This window comes from Coturnix japonica, chromosome 2, assembly GCF_054131305.1.
Source record: "Coturnix japonica strain WE chromosome 2, WE-NBRP24, whole genome shotgun sequence".
Taxonomy (NCBI): domain Eukaryota; kingdom Metazoa; phylum Chordata; class Aves; order Galliformes; family Phasianidae; genus Coturnix; species Coturnix japonica.
In genome coordinates this window covers 9137707-9160430 of record NC_140664.1, presented here as the reverse complement: position 1 = coordinate 9160430, position 22724 = coordinate 9137707, and the positions used below count along the sequence as shown (strand labels likewise).

The window sequence follows — 22724 nt, the reverse complement described above, 5'->3', positions numbered from 1 at the left end:
ACCTTCCCCCCCCCTCCCCCCCCCTCCACCCTCTCCCCTTTTGCTGTACGCTTCCCTTCGCTAGGCCTTGCAGGAGTTTGCAGCTTGGCCTCGGGGCTCGTGCGGATGGAGGGGGGGAGGGGGGAGGTGTTGCATTTTATGTATTTTTGCTATTAATTCTTTTTAAAGCGCTGCGTCGACGGAGGGCTAAAAATAGCCTTTGCCAAAGCGGAATCCGCGCGGATGGGGAGGAAAAGAGCTCGGAGTGCCCCCCCCGGCGATGCATCGCCGCGATAAGGCCGGGGGGAGCGGAGGCAGCCGGGGGAAGGGGGGCGAGGAGAGAAGGGATGCCCCGAGCCCCATAGTGGGGCAGAGGGGTGATGCGGGCCTGGCCCTTTCTGCTCCGGGGGACAGCGTGTACCTTGGGTGTCAGCTGGGGCACTGGGTGGAAAATGTGAGGGGTTTCAGGACTGTCTTTTCCTTAAAAAGCTGCCTTTTGCTTTTATTTCTCTTTTATCTATCTGTTTATTTCTGTACTTTGAAGTGCAACTTAATTTCCCAGAGGCCACCCGTTAGTGTTTGCCTATCAAGAGTATTACAGTGTTTCCACTCTTTAGGACTCGGGTCCTAAACTGAGAAGCCCACAGGCAGCCGCTGCTCGGAGCACACGGAGGGGCGATGCCCGTAGCGATGCCCGTGGCCCCGCCTGAGGGATGCTGGAGGCCCAGTGCTCATTGCACTGACAAGCCGAGGCTTGTTTTGCTTGTCCATGGCTGTGGGCAGGTAGAAGGAGTTGCAGACCCCACGCCACTTCCTTCTTCCTAATGTGTGTCTGCAAAGCCGGACAGTAGCGAGAGCACTGGTTTGGAGATCAATGTGTTGGTGATGTGCTTTCGGGTGAGCATAGTGACACACAGCATGGGTCAGGGCAGAGAGCACTACTGTGCATATGTCATGGCTGTGCAAAATGAGAGTATTTCTTCATCGAGCAGAAATACAATCTCATTGCTGCCAGCTTGTGCCGACTGGTTTGGAGTAGAGTAGAAGCAAGCCTATCTGTTGCTGTAAAATATATGAAAAATCTCACTCTGAAGTGCTGACATCACCATCAGCAATAATGCTACGATGCAATATTCGATAACATCTCAGAGACACCATTTTTCTTTCCTCTGTGATTTTAGTAATTGTGTAGTGAGGATGTGTGCTTTCCGAGCACGTGGAGCAGCCAGGTGCTGTGCTGGATGCCATGTGTAATGGATGCCGGCTCACATCCGTGGAGCTCAGTGTGTGCTGTGTACACTGTTAGCTTTGTGTTGGAAAACCTCTAACTTTTGCTTTTTCCCCTTTTCCTCACAATAAACCCTTACTCCTGGGTTAGGTTGCCATAATTCAGATAGATGTGGCTGTGCCTTTGTGCACAGGCAGTGAGGTGTACAGGTGCAGTGCATCAGCCCTTGAGAGTGCCTCTGTACCTGCTTAGTGTGGGACACATTGTGCTCCTCCAGCATCCCTGCACAATGTGGTCACTGAAGGCCGAGGTGCTGCATCTCCTGCCTGGGCTGCGTGCTCATGTGCTCGTGCTGTCAGAACAGCTTGACAAGAGTGAAAATAAGTAAGGGCTGGTGCCTGCTTCTTCTGAAAGCTCTTCATGTTTGCAGAAATGAATTACGTATAGGAATTAGTTCTTAAAATGGAAGATGGGTTCCCTGTGTGAAGTTCCATGCATGGAATACAACTTGTGCAGGAGCTGGCTGCTCTGTGAGGCTGGGAGCTGTGTACTGACGGCACAGCTCATGTTGCAGCTCTGCAGCTGTGCTGTTCTCTCTCTGCCGAATTGAAGCCCTGATTTCTGCTCCATCAAGGGCCGTATCTGCTCAACTTTCAGCTTATGCCTAATTCTCTGCAGGATCTGAGCCGTTGCCTTCCTGTTTTTAATCAGAATGCTGTGCAAAGAGGGCTTTCAGTGGCTGCGTGTTTCTCACTAAGTTTTATAAAGGAATTACTGCAGTGCTGAGGGTGTGGAGAAAGACTGGGGAAAAAACTGTATCTACTGAGTCTTTGAATGTATCAGAATATTGTTGTGTTCTTCTGTCACCTTTCACATGAGAATGTTCAGTGGGTTGCTACAGTGTCATCGCTTTTCCCTTATTATGCTGGTGCAGCCCTACTAGGAATTGCAAGGTAGGGTTTACAAATGTGACATCTTCATTTAAAAAATACATTTATACACGCATGCACAGTTTTTTTCACACATTGGTCTGTGCAAACAATGGCACTGATGCCATGTCAAGGGCAGGATGTCTACTTTTGTGATCTGGGAGGTGTTTCCATGGCTTGCAGGAACCCTGGGACTCATCTTTTGTTCCCTATCTGTGTGTATAGTGGCAACTCTGGGTATTGGCAGGGTATTGGGTGCTCCAAGCATTGCAGTGTGGAGCAGGGCTGCAGGCTGTACACATAGACTGCTGTTACTGGTGTGAGAGGTGTGGTTGTCATGTCTGGCATTGGGTGCACTGAGCAATGAAGGAGGAGGAGTGAGATGGTGTCAGCTGCACTCGGGCACTGCAGAGGGCTCTGCCTGAGCCTCAGTGACTGTTCTGCCCTGATCCTGCACTGATGGTTCAGGGACAGCACTAGCTCAGGGTCCTGCTGTATAAGCTGAGGAGGGTGCAGAGCTGCAAAGCAAAGTAGCAGAGAGGAAGATGTGTACCTGATCAGGAAGCTTCTGGCTGTTTTTGCAAGGTGATACAGATCTTACTTTGAAGCCCGGGATGATGTGTTGTTTTGTGTCTCCTCACTGGTTCATAGCTTTAATACCAAATGCTTGCTTAGTCCCTGGCTAGATTTATGCAGAGCCTATGGGGAATAAAGAAATTATCCATCTCTTTGGCCCGTTACCACTGTGCATGGGCCACATTTTCCCTTGTCACAGCTGCATCTCTTCCTAGTCAGTGTGTGCTAATGCAGCATGGCGTCCTGACAGGGCAGGCTGCACTGCCTGTGCAACCCCACGTGGTTCATTGATACCTGCGGATGCAACGCCTGCTCTGTGCTTGCCATGCTCATGAGGGTCAGGGCAGAACAGCATTTGTCAGAGTTATCAGTGCTGTGGTAAAGCAGTGTTACTGAGCATTTCCAGGTGTGTGCAGCCAACTGTTTGAATGCAGGTCTGTATGATTTAAATGCCTTTTATTGCATCCTGAGGTGGTGTCCAATTCTTTATGCAACCTCCAGGTACAGGTGTGGGTATCATTGTGGAGCTGTATCTTGCAGCTGGGGCTGGCTGAATATCTCAGGTTTGATAGCACACCTGCCTGTGCTGCAGTCCTTGCAGTCACATCCTCACTGATATTGATGCCTTAGGGTTCTTGATAGTTGTACCCACCATCCCCTCGATAGAAAAAATGATTTGTGAGTTGCTGCCTATGGTAATACATCAGGTTGTAAAAGGTTCTGTTGTGCAGCAGTAAGAGTCATTGCTAGGACCCATGCTGGGAAGCCAGGAAGGTCAGGAGGCAACCCAAATTATAAATTATGGCACAAGACTTTGGTAAGGATGATTAGCTACTGGAACAAATTACCAAGAGAAGGGATGGATTCTCTCTCTTGGCTGTTTCTGCCTTTAAAACCCGGAAAAAGCAGCAGCATATGTTTTGTATGGAAACTATTGATGGGTCCCTGCAAATCAGTTCCTTTGACAAGGGAGATTTGGCTACACATTCTCCCAGTCTGGTTCTGCAGGCAGTATGAGCTGCTTGGTTCTGCAGAGCATGGGCTGAGCTGAGATGGGAGCAGCCTGGTGAGGGAGTCCTTCTGGCACTATGGGCTGCTCTGTGTGTTTGCACGCAAGAGTGGTGTTTCTATGAGATGTTTTGGAAGGCAGAATTTTCTGTGCGAGTCAACTCTTCAATGCCTTGATCGAGAACACGAGGTTGAGCTGCTCTTATGCTTAAAACCTTTTATTATATTACCAGTCAGTGGCAACTGGGGGCTTGCCCAGGTGCTGCTCCCAGCCCTTGGAAAGTAATGACAGAAGGTCCTATAGGAAGTTTCCTGATGCTCTCCCCTGTTCTGGTAGCAGAAATCTCTGGCTCAGGAGCAGTGCCCAGAGCTGTAGGCTGTTTCCTTAAGGGGTGGTGAAGAGCAGAGGTGGGTGGGATACACAAGGCTGCATCCCAGCACATAGAGCAGAATTTGGAGGCCTCCACCATGATCTGAATGTTGCTGGGAGCCCCCAGTCCACTGCAGGGCCTTTAACCATCTCTTTTCGAAAATAGAAGCTGAGCAAAATCCATGTAAAAAATAAAATGAACTGAGTTGCCTTGTGTGGCTCCCTGCCCAGACAAGGGGTGAGCCCTGCACAACTGGAAAGGGCTTGCCGGCTGCGCAAGGAGCAAGTGGTGCAAGAAACTGGAGCCTTGCTGCTGCTTGTGTGCTACTGACGTAAATGTGGTAATGTAAACGTGGTGTGTGCTTGTTAACCCGGAGGAAACAGCAGCCGTGGGCTAGTGCTTGCCTGTGACATTGCGCATGGGATGTGGAGCAATGGAAAAAGCACAAACTGCCCTCAAACCTTTTGTGCTTTGTCTCCTCCAAATGGAAGAATTTCTAATGTGAGTCTCTCTTTGCTGTTGTTGAAGCTCATTATTCAGTATCAATATAGCCCTGCAGTAGCTTACCTTAAGACATGGCCCCAAACCCCTTTGTTTCAACTGATGTTGCCAGTAGGTATTCGCACCTATCAATATGATGATCTACAGGTTGGCACACTGAACAAAACACTACTGTGCATCTGTTTGGAAATATTTAGTAACACTTCCTGCTTCATTTAAATAATAATAGCTTGTTTACTTTATTTTTTTTCTCCTATACATCAAGGAGGGTGTGAGGTACCCTTTCCCAGAAGTGATCATGAGGGAGCAAAGGCCAAGGGCTTAATGCTGAGCACCGACAACTTGAAGCCTGCTGCTCTGGTGCTTTCAGATGCTAATTGACTTGCTGGATCATTTCGTTTACAGGTGTCTCAAAACTTTGGCTCTGGTTCTTTTATTAGCTTGCTTTTAAGAGTTGGGGTGGGCAGAGCTTTACGTTTTTCTTAAATGTAAAAGAGGCTGCTATTAGATGATACAGAATAAATGCTTGATGTAACAGAGGAAAACAATAGCTTGTAAGATGGGAGGTTGGACTGGAGACCCCAGTTCACTGGCAGTTCTCTACTATTGTGGTTACTGAGGAAAGAAATAGAAAAGGTGGGCTTCAGGTTTTGGTGTGTGGAATGACATAGAAGAGGGCCCACATTTCTGAAATGCAGAAGATTACTAAACATAATGATCAGAAGCCTCCCAGGAGAAGGAAGAACATACTCTTCCTCTGTCTCCATAGGACAGTGGAGCAGACTGTCCATGTCCCAGTGCCTGCCTGGAGATGTTTTGGATCATTGCTGGGATGGGAATGAATGATGCTGCCATGTCCTGGCCTCCATGGGAAGGAATTCTTTGCTGAAACGAAAGGACAAGGATCTGAGTGAAAGGTGGTTGGTGTTAAGACCCACCAGAACCAGTTTTAATAGGTAGTTTGGATAGATGATGGGATTCCCCCTACTTGGCTACAGGTAGATGTGAGCGTTCTACACTCAGCAGCCATTTCTCCCCCTTCCGCTCACATTTTCATCTGTTAATATGTAGAGGAAGGTGCTGTTTTGTACGTTCATAGTGGAGAACAGTATGATGTCAGCTGGATCCTCAGTGCTTCTCCAAAATGGTTAAGATATTGTACCTGTCTTGGTGTCAGGAATGTCAACGGTGACTTTGGCTTTGGTATGTTGCAGCTGACACATCTGAGCAGAACTTTTGAAAACCTTTCACTGAGTAGCTGTATGGGATCACACAAGTGTCAAAGGACTGGCACTAAAATCTCCTTTAGCTCCTACCTAAGTGTGAAAGATACATTTGAATACCAGCTTTTTTATCGTCCCTAGCAGTCTACTCAAAGCCCACTCTAGCCTGACTTTTAACACTTTGGTGTTAGGACATCCATCCCCTACTTTGGAACAACCTGTTCCAGCATCTGACCACTTGTATCAGTAATAATGTCTTCCTTAAGTAACTGCTACCAGCATCTCACAGAGGAAGCCAATATAGAAAGAGACGGTAAGACAGAGTGATGAAACAATCTGCAGTCGCTTGTGCTGATCCACGACTGGGAGAGATTTCAGCTGTCTGGTCTTGCTAATACATTTCTCCTTCCTTGTAATAGTGTTAGGAGTGCTAATATCCATAGTAACGAACATTTATTTATTTATTTATTTATTTTTTCCTGCTTAGAAGTCTGGATGCTGAGCACTTAATGCTGTTGTCTTCACTCTCAGTAGAAAGAGAACTGGAGGTACCAACACGGACAGGGCTGCTGTGTAGGATCTCTGCCTCCCAGGCTCTCGGTTATGCCATCCTGTCTTGAAAGTCTTGGAGCCTGGCCTAAATCTGTTTTAGGCCTCCCTAAAGTGTGACAAAGTCTGTAGACCCATGAAATATTGCTGACAACATTAATACTTATTTGAAAGATACTATAGGATTTTGATGCTTCCTGGAAGTTGACAAGTGTTGGAATAATGCAACTGAGGTTACACTGGAGGCTTAGCAAGCAAAGGGGGTCTGCCCAGAAAGGCTCCCAGCCTCCTTCTGCTGCAGCGGGCCCCTGTGTTTTTGGAAGAGGGAGCCTGAAGTCATCCTTAAGTCCATTGGGGTGGCTGATACCCAGAGGTGAACAATGGTATTGTATCCTCCCACCAATTTCCATTCTTGGGGCACCTGAGGGTAAAGATAAGCCTTAGCTTTGTGTACTGTTTGGACCCAGCTACCACCTCATGGATGAAAAGCAACTCTCTGAAGCTGAGCTCCAGCAACTCAGAAGAGCTGATGGGCATGAGGAAGGAACTGACTGCTACTGCTCTGCTGGCTCCATTGTTGTCTGGAATGCATCCACAGCTGGTCCATTGAGTTGGTGGGTTAGGAATGCTCTTGACATTCTTTTGGTGATTAACTCTTCTCTGACAGTGCGTTGCCATCTTTGACTGATTGAGAGATGAAGTACCATATTCCTGGGCCGAGTCCTGGTCTTGGTTATTGGGAACATTTGTTTGGTCTTGGCTTGACAACAGCAGTGATAAGTGTGAGTTGGGAGCCTGCCAGCAAAGGAAGCTTCAGGCAGACCAGAAAGCTGAAGTCTATCTCCTCTGTGGTGTTGGCAGCATGTCTTTCTTTACTGGCTCTTGCTGGAAATACAGATAGAGCTTTGAGGTCTCTTGTCCCCTTTCCAAGGTGTTCCTTGTATTGCCTCAGGTAACAGAAACACTGCTTAAATTTTTGTACCAAAGACTACAGCAGTTTTCTACAAGGAAATGGAACCTTGCTCTCTGAGAATTCATTTCCATCCTGGGTTGTCCAGTCCTTCTTTGTGATACAGAGCATCACCGAACTCTTCATATTCTGCCCCAAAGTATGTTATCCCAGTTGTGCTTTTTCTAAATGTATTGCCATGTTTCATATAACGTTTAAAGATAGTTAAGGAACATGCAAGCAAAACCAGGCCCTCCAGTGCTGGGTTGGAAGAAACAAAAGTATCATGTATCTGATATCGGTTCATCATTTAACACATTAGCTGAAAGATAATCTGGTGATGACTTCAGTGTTCAAACTGAGCACTGAGGAAAATATTTTGACTGGAATTTCAATTGTGCCTTTTCACAACATTGAAAAAAATAAGGAAGTAAAAAGATAGGCATGGGTACCAAAACATCTCTAAATTTTACCCTCCCTTTCTGCTCTTCACCTTCCCCAAACTAAGGTTAGTTTACCAGGATTTTTCTGCAGAGAGAAGATTAACACTGTCACATTAGCTGGTCAAAGCAGGCCATTTTATTTTACTGATGTATTAAATCTTGAATTCTTCTTTTTTTATTACATTACCTCCTAATCTCCTTGTGGATGGACTCATAGAAGTTAACTCACAAATAATTTTTGATTGCCTTCTGTTTGGTGTGTCCCAAAATGTGGCATTTTAACAAAGGGGCACACAGAACAGGAAACATGAAGTCAGGATCTTGATGGACATTGTGGCCACGTTAGTTAGGGGTTGTTCTCTGGGTGGTTTGATGGATGTGGTGATTCTGATGTGGGTTCCTTCTTACTGCTGGTTGTTTAAGTAATGGGGGATCTTTACAGCATCTTCATTAGTGGTTAAGTAGGAATTTGGAGAACAGGGGATGGGTGGCCCTTTCCTCACACTCTGTTGTGGTTCACCCCTTCCCGGATTCCTTTTTAAAGCAAGATTTTTAGGACTGTATGGGGAGATGATGGTATCTCCTCTGGCATATTTCATGCTTCACTCTGCTCAGCCTGCCTTATTTGCTTTTACTTTCTAACTATATCTTGGTTTTTGCCTCAGGTCATTGGGTTTCTGGAACAACAACTGTCCTTTCTGTTCTATTTTTATTTATCATCAAGCACAGACAAATTTGGTTTCTCCAGCTCTTGGTGGTGCTTTATATGTGGTGCTATAAGCAATACCAATAACTAACGGTGCTAATAGTCCTCATGAGGATCTGTGGCTGTCTGTGTACACATGATGGAGATGTTGCAGCTGTAAACATGCTGCTCTGCTGTGAATATTTTTACATGGTTTCTGCGTTCTTTCTTCTGCAGGTGAAAGTTAATGGGAATCAGCCTGGTACAAGAAGTGTGCAGAAATAATCCCTGTGCAGGTGAAAACTGTGGTGTTGACCTGTCAGAGGCAATGACTTCATCACCACTTCTGTGTTCAGTCTTACAGCAATGTAGATAAAACACAGTGTGGTTCTTCTATTTGTGTATTTGTATTTTAGATGTGTTTATACCTACAAATGTTTGAATGCATCATTGCTGTAACTTTCTTGCTCCTTCCCCTCCTGGTTTCCATCTACTTCTCATTTTCTGTTCCACTTCATGTTCTGAGTTTTATGCCTGTGGTGTTTTTCATGTGCATATTTCCCTTTTTTTTATTCCTTCTTTCCCCTTTCTTTCCTATTCCACCTGTTCATTCTTTACCATCTCATCCACATTTATCTTCTGCTCCAGATGTCTTATCATTTGTGCTTGGCTCCTCCTTCCTCTCACAGAGACAGATCACTCAACCACCCTGGTAGCATCTCTGCATGCACTGACAGTCTGCTGCTACCAGAGGAGCAACCACAGCTGCATGTTTTTTCTTGAAAAAAAAAAAAAAAAAAGGAATAGAGCAGCAGGAGCTGCTCCCATTTCCCTTCTCTCTAAATGATAACTTGTCAGCTTTTGCTTCTCATACCTCCTTCAGGTTGCAGCTTGCATGCAAGTACAACGTGTCCCAGACCCAATGATAGGATCCAAAGTGGTGCATAAGTGAGGTCAGTGGTTGTAGTGCTGCTCTCCTCCATCACAGCTGGTTGCAATCTTTGCTCAGAGCTCTGAGCATTCCAGCCATTAGCTTTCTTAGCTGTCAGCTGCTAATTTTAATAGCATTCTGGCTTGCTGCAAGCCTGGGACTTTCCAGCCTGGTTGTGAACCTGTTTCTCCCCTCCTGAGGGATTTGGCTTTGCTTTGGGCTGAGCCATGTGGCTGTGCTGCAGCCCAGCTCCTCCTGGGGCAGAGGGTTCCTGGGGTGTCAGCAGCCAAGCAGGTTTGTGTGTGGCGATAACAGTTCAATTGGTTTCAGCAGTCCTCATCCCTTTAAGAAAATGCTTGGGGGTGGCCTGTGGCAATGCCCGCCCTGCAGTTCTGGGAGCAGAGGGAACTCTAAATAGAGCTGAGGCGATGTCCTGTACAATACTTTCCGTTTTCATGTAAGCAAGGAGTGCTGTAAAGCTCAGCATCTTTTAGTTGGACTCGTAGGCTTTAAAGCTGAGTGTTTTCACTGCTTCTGGTTATAGAAGTGGAGGGATCTGAAACAGGAAAATACTTTGATGTTGGCAATTTGAAGAACATGCTCAATATCACTTTGTGGCAGACCTTTTTTTTCTTGGCTGCATCAGCCTCGTGGGCCCACGGCAGTGAGTGACTCGGTTGGATGGCTTTGCTTGCACAGCTGTTTTTTTCCAAAAAATCCCAGGACTCAGCACCACGTTTCCCATAGTGGAAAGCCAATGCTTTCCAGACTCCTGTGTGCAGCACTGGCAGCCATCCCTGAACGTTTCTGTGATGGGTGGCAATTCCTGAACGTGCTCAACACACAGTCCTCTGCGGTCAGGTTGAGTGATCTCAACTAAGTGAGGCTGGTGCAAATATGTCCAGGGGCTTTCACTGGCTGGTGGTCACCTCTTGGAAAGGTGTGATGCAATCACATCATTTTAGGGGGTGTCATCAGGGTGTCAGTGCACGGAATCAAAGCAGCAGCTCCTCCTGTCCGTGTTGCTGGTGATACATGAGACCTGCGAAATGAGATGTAAACACTGAGTGTTATGTTTCATGCAGGATGACTCTTCTTTTTTTTCCCAAATGTCTCTGCGATGCAGTGATGTGTCGCCATGTCAGCAACCTTTAACCCCCGGGATATGGGGCTGTTTTCAGGACATGACCGTAACTTGATCTTTCTGATGACTCCGGCAGACAAGGGCCAACTAATGCCAATTGTTTGATTGGATTTCTATTTTCAAGACTCTCAGGCCTCATCTTGTTTCCCTAGCATACCCAAATGAGATTTTTACTCCAGTTTAATTCAGAGCAGAGACAGGCTGTTTATCTAATGAAATCTTTAGAGGTGGCATAGCACGTACACTTCTATTAGTTATAGCCCTCAGCACGGGGCAATGACCTGAGAGGTGCAGAGGGCCTTGCCCTGAGATGGATAAGGTGCGAATCATGTCTGAGGTAGTCTGGCAGATCTGTGCAGAGCTGTCACCATCCTGGGTAGTTCCACGTTAGCGTTAATGGCTAACTGCTGCTCCTCCTGCATTTTGGGTTTGAATGCCAGAGATGCTCATGTTTACCATACATAGCATCCTGCTGCTGGCCCAGGTTAAAACCAGATGTTTGTACAAGTGGGTGAAAGTGAACTAAATAGCCAGAAAGTAGCCAGATCGTATCCCTTTCTCCCACATCATGTCATGCTCAGGCTGGCACGTGCCCAAGTCATGCCTGCCCACTGGAAGGGTTTTTTATGAGCTGTAGGTGGGAGATGTCAGCCAGCAGACAGCATCTAAACAAATAAATCATTTTTTCTCTCTTCCCCCCCCAGTATCTAAGTGTGTGGCCTTTGCTGCTTGAGTGTCTCTTTTAAGCAGCTAAAAAGTTTTTCTAGATGAAGTATGTTTCTAGGCTGAAGTTGAGAGATAAATATAACTCTGAGCTGGTGTATTGAAAGGAGGCCATAGTAAGTGTTATGTTGCCTTATTCAGTATTTTTTCTTTTTTCCCCTCTTTTTGTGGTGATTCTCTTCTAACTTAAAATGGAAAACCTCGTGAAAGACATTATATTTCCTGTTCAAAGAAGCTGCATTCTGGAATGCCATTTGCTGGTTTATGCTGCGGGGATCAGAGCCCCCACCCCTCTTCTTCAGCCGAGCTCTATGTGTTTGGAAGGCAGACGCGTTTGCAGCTGAGCCAAGTATAATCATAATAATTCAGGTTGAGAAGCACAGAGCACCCTGTGATTAGCAAAATAATGATTGCATACTGTAGAAACGGAGAGATGCTGTGTGACATAGCGAGAGGAAAGCACGTTGCAGCTGCTTTGCGAGATGCTCGGCTCACGTCCCCCCACTGGTGTTCCCAGCATACAGTTCTGTGCAGGAACCACACAGAGCAAAGCACATTTGTCAAGCAGTGATTGCTTTTGAGTTTTCCAGAGAACTGTGCTGATAAAAGAGCAGCCAGAAAACTTGTAAATAAGGGCTCTATGCACTGTGCTCCCAGTGGTAATTTTATTTCTCTTTTTACATTTGGATGCAGATGATGCATACGTTCTCTCTGCTTGCCAAGAGATCAAACTTTAAATAATGAGATAGGAAGCTTTCCAAAGCCTTTCCTCTACAGGTGCAAGGTTGGATCCAGGTCAGTGTGATTGTGACAGAGATCTGTGCCACTCTGACATTTGTTAAGTGTGTTTGTAGGCTTGTCACTGATTATTTACTGCCTTAAAATCTAATCTGCCCTTCTACATAACAGCGAACCATGGATTTTATACATACTTTCCTTTGATGTTTCATCAGCAAGGCTTGATAAAGAGGGCAGGGTTCCATTGGCTGTGTGCTGCTGCCCCACTTTATCTCTCGTAACCTTTGGTGTTGGAATTGTGGGGCCATTTCTGAGATCTGACTCCTTCCTCCATTCTTTGTGGCTTCAGTGGCCTCGTGCCAACCATTTAGGTACCAGAGTCCTGCTGCAGCGATAGAGGCATCCCAAGTAGTTGGCACTCTGGACCATTCTGTCTGCTTTGCTGGCAATGCAGTGAGCCAGTGTAGAAAACTGAGCCAATTGAAAAACAGCAGAAAAAAAACCCAGTGAGATTGTCATAGCAAGGAGGCATAGGAAAGAACAGGAACAGCTGTGTGCTCTTGTGTAGGTGAGGCTGAAGGGAAATTTGGTGGTGGACCTGGAGAGCTCACATTGTCACCTACATCTGCATGCTCAGTGTTTGGGAAATATTTCCTGTGAGCATTGTTGGGCTTCTCCAGACCCAGGCTGTAATTCTGCATCTGCCTGGGATGTTAACCAACCCACGCATGTGAATATTGTACATATATAAATAGTGCTTTGGAAAAAGAATAATATCGGGTACTCATAAGGTATTACAACTGTTTTTCAGAAGTCTGGTTGTCCTCTGCAGATTTCTTTAAAACTGCCTAAGTATTTGCATAAGACCAGGGGAATAATAATTAAAAAGAACCCAAAAAACTTAATTAGGCTTGTTTTTCTTCAGGCAAGCAGGTGGAGTATGTTCTTTGATCCCATCCAACTTTTGTTTTTTGAGATTTCATGTTTTTCTTTCCTATATCTCTTGTTGACAGTACTCCTAGAATCAGAAAGATTTGGGTTGGAAGGGACCTCAAAGCCTATCCAGTTCCAACCCCTGCCATGGGCAGGGCTGCCCCCCACCAGCTCAGGCTGCCACAGCCCCATTCAGCCTGACTTTGAGCACCTCCAGGGATGGGGCATCCACAGCTTCTCTGAGCAGCTGCGCCAGCACCTCGCTGCCCTCTCAGTTAAAATCTTATCTAGATCTCCCCTCTTTTAGTTTAAAACTATTCCTTCTTATCCTATCAATTGTGTATATACATGCATGGATACACATGCACACATACAAGCTCATTTCTGTTATTACAATATATATTTTTCCCAGATTCCAAGACAGCTTTTATTGCCTGTGTACAACTGAATGAGCCATTGAGTTAATACTACTGTGTGAAGTTCAGGAAAGACCAGCAAACATTTTTCTAATAAGAGGATATTCTGGTCCTCTTGATAATCAACCCCCCATTGTAAACTCAATTTGAGTCACAGTTTTAAATCTTTGTTCCAGTGGAAAAGATTTTTATGGTCAGCCCAAACAAGCATTAAATCCTGTTTTTTTAGCAGAGTTGCCTAAAATAGTACAGATTCTAAATCGGAAGAGTGACTCTAGGGAAAAGAGAAAAAGTTGAAACAATACAAATAATGGTTTGGTGGCACAAACCTTCTGTCCCACCCCAAACCATGATAGAAATTTGGCAGAGATATCAGGCTGGGTTTCCTTGCTGTGAAATGCTGCATGCTTTAGATGGCTGTATGGAACTGGATTTAGATCCTCCCCGTGGGTGGTTGTCCCCTTTTATTTTAGAGATTCCAGTAAATCACTTTGGTGTAGTCTCCACTGTTTTTCTTCTGTGCAGCCGAATTCTCCTGTATTCTACCACCTTCCTGTATTTGGAGGGGAATATTTTTCTGGGAGGTGTGCCCACAGTTTGGGAACATGGTGTCTTTTGGGGGCTTTGAACTCCCATTTCCTTGCCCTTCTCCCCTACTACTTGGGTGCATAGAGCTGCCCAAAGTGGACCCATAGCTCTTCACAGCAGTTCTGCACAGCTTATCTTCTGCATTTGTTTTCAGTCACTGGAATTGCCATGGCAGCAGCAGCCCTTGGGATTATGATTTTGTCATGACAGAGCATTAAGTCAGGACAGCCCACATTGTGGGGAGGGTACAGCTGGAGTGGCAGTGAGATGGCAGTGGGCTGAGAGGAGCCAGTGTCAAGGTGATCTGGAAAGCCTACATGATTTTATGGGGATGTTTAGGTGCCTGTCTCTGAGCACGGAGTTTTGCTGGCACCATTGCAACAATGTAGCCTAGATCTCCTAAAGCACATTCTGCTCTTCCTGAGCTGTTGAAATGTTGCAAGCATCGTTTCCTTCTCTGTCCAGGCATGGATCTTAGTGCTCACATATTCTTCTTTGCACTCCTTACTTGGCTTTGCCTTTGGAGACCAGGTTTGATCCCTCTGCAGTTGCTCTTTGTGTCTGTAGTGCTGCAGGCACAGGTGAACTGCCTCCCATGTGACGCTATCCTTTTGTGGTGATATCCTAGCTTGCCTTCAGCTGAGCGCTCACTCTCTTCCTGCAGTGTCCTTTGCTGGCACAGCTGGCATATGGCAGCTCTTTGATATGCTGACTTTGGAAACTTGCAGTGCAGCTGCCCAGTGTTCAAGTGTAATATCACATTGTGCAGTTTTCCACACCTTGTCCTTGAGTTGAGAATTGTCCCCTTCTGTCTTGATCTTGCCCTTGGTCATCCAGCATTTTTCCTGCTTGCTGATGGCAGAGTAGCCAGAGAACTGAGCATCTGCTCACTTTGCCCTCAGCCTGGTCTGCCTTAGAAATGCTGTAACCCCCTGAGCTGGGTAGAGGACTCCAACTGGCTGGGGCTATCTCAGTACACACCTGGTGCGCCCTTACTCTGAGCAAATAAGAACTAGGCTTTTCTTACTTCTTTATTGCGTGGGAACAGCAGTCAGGGTATAAAGAGGCTTTACACCTCACAGGTTGTGAGCATGCCCTGCCTTCCATTTCTTTGTCTCACATACTTTCTTTGTTCTTGGTGCTGTGATATTGAAGCATTTTTCCAAAATTGAAGGTGATAGTGATCTTAGTCTTCACTGTAGAACAGTCCCTGAGCAGAGAAGAACGGTGATGTTAGCATATGGAACTGACATATTTATTATTGATGATACCTTTAAATGATTAAACATTCTTTTCCTTGCATTATTTAGGGGAATTATGATATTCATCATTAATGGGAAGATGTCTGTCTAGGGAAATGCGTGATTCATACTCATAAATACCTTCTCTCCTCTAATTATTTCCTTCCTATTGTCTTCTCCGAGCTCTTGCTTTTCCTTTTGGGATAAGTGTTCATCATTCTGTAAATACCTCCTGCTAAATGCTGAGGTGTTTTCTAGCCAGGTAGCTAATATAGCACTTAACTAAGAGACATAGTAATTCAAGTAAGGAAGGAATGCTTAGAAAACCTCATCACATTTGAAAACTCTTGCTAGCAAATATTATCCAGATTAATGTTTTCTTTATTTCACCATCAAATATACTGGAAACCTGCACCTTGTCTCTCGTGATTCTTTGGAGCAAGCAGTTCTTGTCCTTACACAGGTATCTATTGCCCATCAGAACAGAAAATTGAACAGCCTTGCTCTTGCATTCTTTTGGCTTTTACTTGTGGAAGTGAAGATGAGAGTCATTCTGCACCTGACTCACAGATATATCTTGCTCTCCAGACCCTTCCCCATCTGTGTAGCCCTCCTGTGGACACTCTCTAATAGTTTCATGGCCTTCTTACATTGTGGTACCCAAACCTGCACCCAGCATGGACCAGAAGGGACAGTTTCTCCCCTCACCTGGTGGCAGTGCTGGCCCTCATGCACCCCAGGGCATGGTTGGTCCTTTCGGCTGCCAGTGCACACTGCTGACTCATATTCAACTTGCTGTCAACCAGAGACCCCAGATCCTTTTCTGATCAGCTGCTCTTACAGCCTTTCATCCCCAATGCCATACACATAACCAGGGTTGCCCTGTTCCAGCTGTAGAATCCAGCACTTGCTATTGCTGAACTCCATATGATTGATGATTGCCAGCCCTCCAGCCTTGTCAGGATCTCTCTGCCCTCGAGGAAGTCAACAGATCCTCCTAATTTAGTATCATCAGTGAACTTAACAGCTCATTGAAGCTTCATGCTTTTTATGACTTTAAATAGATGCAATCAGATTTTACTAAATTAAGACTGGTGTTCGTTTTCTTAAATCATTAATCTAATAGCTATTTCTTAAGGAAGAAAGGAGTATTAAAATGGAATCGTAATTGCTTACATAACTTTGGTTGATGGTGTAAAATGGACAGGATTTTTTATTATTTTTTTCCCAGAGTCAAACAGCAAGAGCAGAGGAACAGTGCATCCCACTAAAACACAGATTTCCTTTGCTGATATTTATAGTGTTTCAGAACCAGGATCCAAGGAAAGTCAAGACCCAGCTTGAACTGAGCTTGATAAGGGATGCCAAAAAGAACATGAGGACCTCTCTGGGTACCTCAACCAGAAAAGGAATGCCCAGGAGTGTGTCCTTAGTGATTGACACAGTCAAGCTAGTAACAACAGAGAAGGCAAAGGTTGAGGTAGTTAACAACATTTTTTACTTGGAATTTTCTCATATGGTGAGAGGTGGTTGAATTGCCATCCCTGGATGTGTTTAAGAGCTGTTTGGATGTGGTGCTCAGGGATATGATTTAGCAGAGGGTTTTTAGAGTAAGGGTACTATGATTAGGCTGCGGCTGGACTTGATAATCATCAAGGTCTTTTCCAACCTGGGTAATTCTATGATTCTACGATTCTATGATATGTTCACCATGTAGCCCTCAAACATTTGGTTTGGTAGGAAGAGATCGAGGAAGTAATGTCCCTCCCACTGTAAACAAAGATCAGGTTCATGACCACCTGAGGACCCTTAACATATGCAAGTCTATGGGTCCTGCACATTGAGTTGGTGACTTCCTCTGGAGTAACACACAACTGAAATAACCATTATATATAAAAAAAAATAGAGGATGCAAGAGGCTTTTCCCTCCTTTATTCCTTCCCTTCCTGCCTTTGCTAAAGATTCTTTTTGAACTTCAGCCTCAAAAATCCTTCTGGGATGCCTATAAGGAGTTAATGTTTCTGTAGCTTCTTCCTGTGCAGCAGTATGCAGCAGTACGAGGGAAAACAAGTTGCTGTTACTTCACTCTGTTTTACTGGTGTGCTGCTTGCCCAGACTCTTGTGCTGGAGAAGGTCAGGAGCTCTTCACCTGGCATCTCAAGCTTGCTGAAGTGCATTTACACAGTCTTTCAGGGAAGAATGGAGTAGCAAGAGCTCAGAGATGAATATAAACCTGGTAATGCGGTGAGTTTCTGTATCACAGTTCTCTGCTACATGTTTTGCACTTACCCATTGGGCAACCTGTTGAACTCTAATGCGCCTGGTTTTGCAGGGCACCTTGGTGTCAGGGGAAAGGAGGCTGTGCTTCCTGGCTTTTGCTGCTGATCAACTCATTGCCAAGAACACAAGGATTTATTTTTATTTTTATTACTTTTAATTGAACCTAATCTCTCTGCAGAGGCTCTGTGTAATATCTTACCCTTGTTTGAAGCATGGAATTTGTCTGCCACTATTAGTATTCTAATGCTGAGAGGCTACAAGACTCGTTTTCTTCAAAGAATCACAGAATTGTAGGGGTTGGAAGGGACTTCTGGAGATCATTGAGTTCAACCCCACTGCTAAAGCAGATTCCCACAGTAGCTTACACAGGAAAGTGTCCTGTTGGGTTTTGCATATCTTCAGAGGGGACTCTACCATCTATCTGGTCAGCTTGTTCCAGTGCTCAGTAACCCTCAAAGTAGATGAGTTTTTCCTCGTATTTGTTTGGAACTTCTGTTTTCCATTTTGTGCCCACTGCCCCTTGTTCTGTCACTGGGAACCACTGAAAGGAGCCTGGCAACACTGACTTATCTCCTGCCCATTAGATATTGCCCTAATATTAATAGATATTAATAAGCATTAATATGATCCAGATTTACTCTTCCCTTCTCCAGGCTGAACATCCCCAGGTCTCTCAGCCATTCCTCATAAGGGAGATGCTCCAGGCCCCCATCATCTTTGTAGCCCTCCTATGGACTATCAGTAGAGGTTCCCTATCTTTCTTGAACTGAGGAGCCCAGAACCGGACTCCGTGCTGTAGATGTGGCCTCACCAGGGCACCAGGTATATGGCAGGGGGTGAAAATTAAAAAAAAAAAACAACAAAACACAAAACAAAAACAACACACAGTTTCTGCCATGAAAATACACTGCTGGAAGAGATAGAGTGATGGAGTACATGATGGTGAATGTGGGGACACCTCTCCCTGCACAGCTCAGCCCTTGGTCATGGCACAAAGACACCACAGGGTTGTCCCCAGCCCTATGTTTCCCACCTGCTGTATGGGATGCTGCTTGTCACTGACCAATGACTGCCACCTCTCTGAAGCTGCATCCCCATCCTGATGTTTTCCCTATGCCTTTCACAAATCCCTTTGCTGATGGCCATCCCTTTGGCCTTGAGTAACCTCTTGTTTGTCTCTGAACATGCCCCCCCTCACCGTCGGGGCTGGCTGCAGGGCTGTGTATGTTTATGGTGGTCACGAGGCTCGCACGGGGCTATGATGAGTTCCTGGGTGCTGAGCATCCACAAACACGTGGCCCCAGCATGCAGCGCTCTGCTCCTCCGGCCTGGTGCCCAGGAGCTGAGTGGAGGGGGGGGGGGGCTGGGGTGGGAGGGGGAAATGTGAATTCTTAAGCATTGACTGCAGAAGAGAATTAATTAGCAAGATAGCAAAAAGTCCCCCCCCTGCCCCCCCCGTGTGGGGGAGCCTGAAATCATGAGGCTGCTCTAAGTCTGTGCTTCTGAGCTGTATGGCTGAAGGGAATGAATCACAGCTTGGGGGGAATAAAAGTGTGAGTCATAATCACTAATACTACAGAGCGGATTTGCTTTGTTTTTTTGGTCCTGCACTAATGTGCAGAGAAGCAACACGAGCCCTTTCACTGCTGTTTCATCAGGGAAGAATGCAGCCCTGTCTCCCCACGGCAGTACTCAGCTCTGTGATATGTCCCAGTTGGGTGACCCCAGCCATCTGCCCACAGCCTCGAAGGCCAGAGCAGCAGTCGTGCACCTCTGTCACTGCTGGGCAGTGAGAGGGACAACTTAAAATACCCCACTTTGGTAACCAGCACCTGTTCCTAGAGCTCCTCAGCGTGACTTATTGGTTTATGGAGGGTTTGGTATAATGATGGCCACTCAGCTCCCACAGCTCAGCAATGTAAATGCACTGACATAAGCTAGCTGTCACTTTCCCAGAGATGTTCCTACAGCTGCCCAAGTCTAATACTCAATACAAATTCAAATATTGGTATTTTTATAGAGTAGCCTATTTTTGGCATTTTGTTAGGGAAACCAACTCTCATTGTGCTTTTAAATTTGGACTGGGCTGTGAGTCCAACTCTGTTAAACTCACTTTCACTTCCCTCCTCAAAATATGTACATAATAATTTAAAGAAAAAGCCAAAACCTAACTTTTTCTTTCCTTGAACAGGGCCAGAAATTCAGCACTGAACCAATTCCTGGGTTCAGTGCTGCTCACTGTGTGAGATGTTCCCCAGGAGGTTGTTTTGGGGTTAAATGGTTCCGTGGTGGGTGGCAGAGCTGGTCTGCCCTGTGTGGCAGCTTCTGCCTTTGGTGCCAAGTTCTGCCTGTCGTGTTATTTTAGCTGATTAGATTAATTTCCTGGATGAAGTAAGTAAGTGACATTAATTATGTTACATTTCCAATATATGCTGCTGCTTTAGGCCTTGTATGTGCTTAAAAAAAATTTAGAGTACTTGCATTGCTTGAAGGTTTGTGCACAGAATTGAAAACCTGCACACAATGATGCATGCTTATATACATACGCACATACAGAGACAGAGGAAAGAGCTGTAGTGGTTTAAATTTTGGTAAGCAGAGTGTTTTGCAGTGATGTTGTAGAATCATTAAGTTTGAAAAAGACCACTAAGGTCATCGTGTCCAACCATCAACCCATCCCCACTGTGCCCAGTAAGCCATGTTGCACAGTGTCCCATCTACATGATTTTTCAACACCTCCAGGGATGGTGACTCCACCACCTCCCTGGGCAGCCTGTTCCAATGTCCAACCACACTTTCTAAGAAATTTTTCCTAATATTCAACCTGAACAACTTGAGACCATTCCCTCCAGTTCTATCACTGCTACATGGGAGAAGAGGCCAACCCCCAACTCGCCACAGCCTCCTTTCAGGGAGCTGCAGAGTGATACAGTCTCTCCTGAGCCTCCTCTTCTCTAGACTGAACAATCCCAGCTCACTCAGCCACTTCCCAAAAGACTTGTGCTCCAGACCCTTCACAGCTTCACTGCCCATCTCTGGACAAACTCCAGGGCTTCGATATCTTTCTTGTAGTGAGGGCCCAAAATCGGGACTGTTGTTTTTGCCTTGTGTTGTTCTTAATTTTTCACTGTTAAAGATAATGGCAGTAGGAGAAATGTCATCCCCAGAGAAAAGCTGGCAGCATCTGGGTTCAGCAGTGGCAGCCAGGTGTTCCTGGTACCAGTTCCAAGTTTCACTGCCCCTTATACACCTAAAGCTGCTCTGATGGAGTGATAGCACTTGCTATGAAGTTTATATATGTTTTAGGTTTTTTTTTGGTTTTTTTTTTCAGTCTTGTGCCAGGTTATTTTTAAGCCAAATCAGTTCCCTGGCTGAGCTTGCTGGCTGACTGTAGGAACGAAAGAAGCAGCATTTTTTTGGGAGACTTCATTGTTGGAGTATGTGGAGAGCTGAGAAGCATGAATGCAAGCTGGTAGGGCTGGTCTGCTGCTGCTCTGGGTAACTGATGTCACTGGGGCTCTGCAGACCACTCTGTGCTTCACGCAGCTCTTCTGCTGAAGCAACCCAGCCTCATTCCCAGATAGCAATAAGTGCCTGCAGCAAAGAGCTGTTCTGTTTCCTTCCTCTCCTCCTCCCCAGTCTCCATCTATTAGCCTGCTCCAAGTCACTCGCATGTTGCCAGGGTGATTAGGGCTGTGTGTATATTTTGGAGATGCATCTCCACATTTATTTCAATTTTCTGTTCATAATCTTTCAAGCTGCTAGTAAACAGTAAGTATAGATCAAGTCAAGGAAAATGTGAGATGGTTTTGTTTCTTGTCCATGGAAAGGAGCTGATGGGCCTTTGAGTATGAGGATGGGGAATTTGCAAGTCCTGAATATGATCCCCGCCCCACCCCCACCCCCCCGGTGTAGGACTTACAAGGAGTAAGATAGGAAAGTGCTTGATTTCTGTCTTCAGTCTTTTATCTCAGCTTGAGTAGGCCAACTGAAGCTAGTCCCATCCATGATGGTAGGGTGATAGCAATGGGAGCAAGCAGGGGGAGTAAATAAATAATAAATATCCCCCCAGTTGAGTCTGGCCAAAGGTCTGAAATGAGACCTGGATTTCCCTTGCAAAGATCTCCCCCCTCATTACACTAAATCAAAATGAAATGGAGATACCGATTTAATTCATGCACTTTGGGTATATAGAAGTGTCTAAATACGAGTGCATTAAAGCAGGTGAAACGATTCCAGCAGCTTTTCTTGGGGAGAAATGCATTATAGCTGCGAGGCTTTGATAGAATGAGGGCAAACTTGTATAAAATGCCAACGCTTCCTGTTGGCTTTGTATTTGCATAATTCTCAATGCTTTCACAGGGCTCCTTGCTTTCGAATGTTTGTCCAAATGTTAAGTAATCCGCAGCAGCCTGGGGCTATCAGCGACCATAGTTTCTGCCTAGAAGGGTGGGGAGGCTTTGGCTGAGGAGGACAAGATGAGGTTTTGCTGAAGGTGGAACTCTTCCAGGAAATTGGCACCCAGCTATCAGCACTCAGGACAGCCCAATGGTGCTCAGCAAAACCTGCCCCAGCTCAGGCTTGTTGTATGGGAATAAACTCAGGTGCTGCCTCAATCTGGATTAAAAGATCAGACAATAACTCCTGGTTCTATGGCTGGAACATTTTAGGGGTTGCTCCCTTGTTTGTTTGTTTTGTTTGTTTGTTTGTTTGTTCCTTTGTGGGATGGCTCATTATTTTTCACTGTTCAGTTGCGCCTGTGGTCTACAGGGGCAGGGGTATTGCCTGTGCTCAGTCATTTCTCTGTATCATCATTGCCAGTGGGATTTATTTCAGCCCATGCTGCAGCCGTGTCTGCCTACAGCCAGGCTTTCTTGTTTGCTTGGCGGAGAGCCTGAGGGCAAAAAGGGTCCCCACATCACTGAGCACTGTGGGACCACTCAGCAAAAATGTCAGGACAGATTTCCCAGCCCCACAGAGAACTGGGGGTGTCCTATCTGGTCCAAACCCACTGATCTCATGAAAATCCTCGCAGCTCCCAGATCAGGCATTGTGCTAGAAGGCGATGGAATACAAGAAATGAATCAATTCACATATCCTGGTAGTTGTATCTAAGCCACAGGGGATGTCCAGAAGGAAATGGTGTCACACATTGGCAAGGCAGTAGCCGCATTTACTGGCTTAATTGAGATTTACTCATTGAAAATCTGCAGCTGAAAGGCTGAACTCTGAATGTGGGACTTGAAAAGTTATTTTTTATCTAAACATACAGATCTGAAAGCTGGAAAT

At 45.7% G+C, this 22724-nt stretch overlaps 1 long non-coding RNA gene across 4 annotated transcripts in view; it reads left to right on the top strand.

Annotated features, from left to right (window-relative positions):
• Window positions 1–22724, top strand: part of LOC146761679 (uncharacterized) — a 70653-nt gene that overhangs the window by 297 nt on the left and 47632 nt on the right. The window lies entirely within an intron of this gene.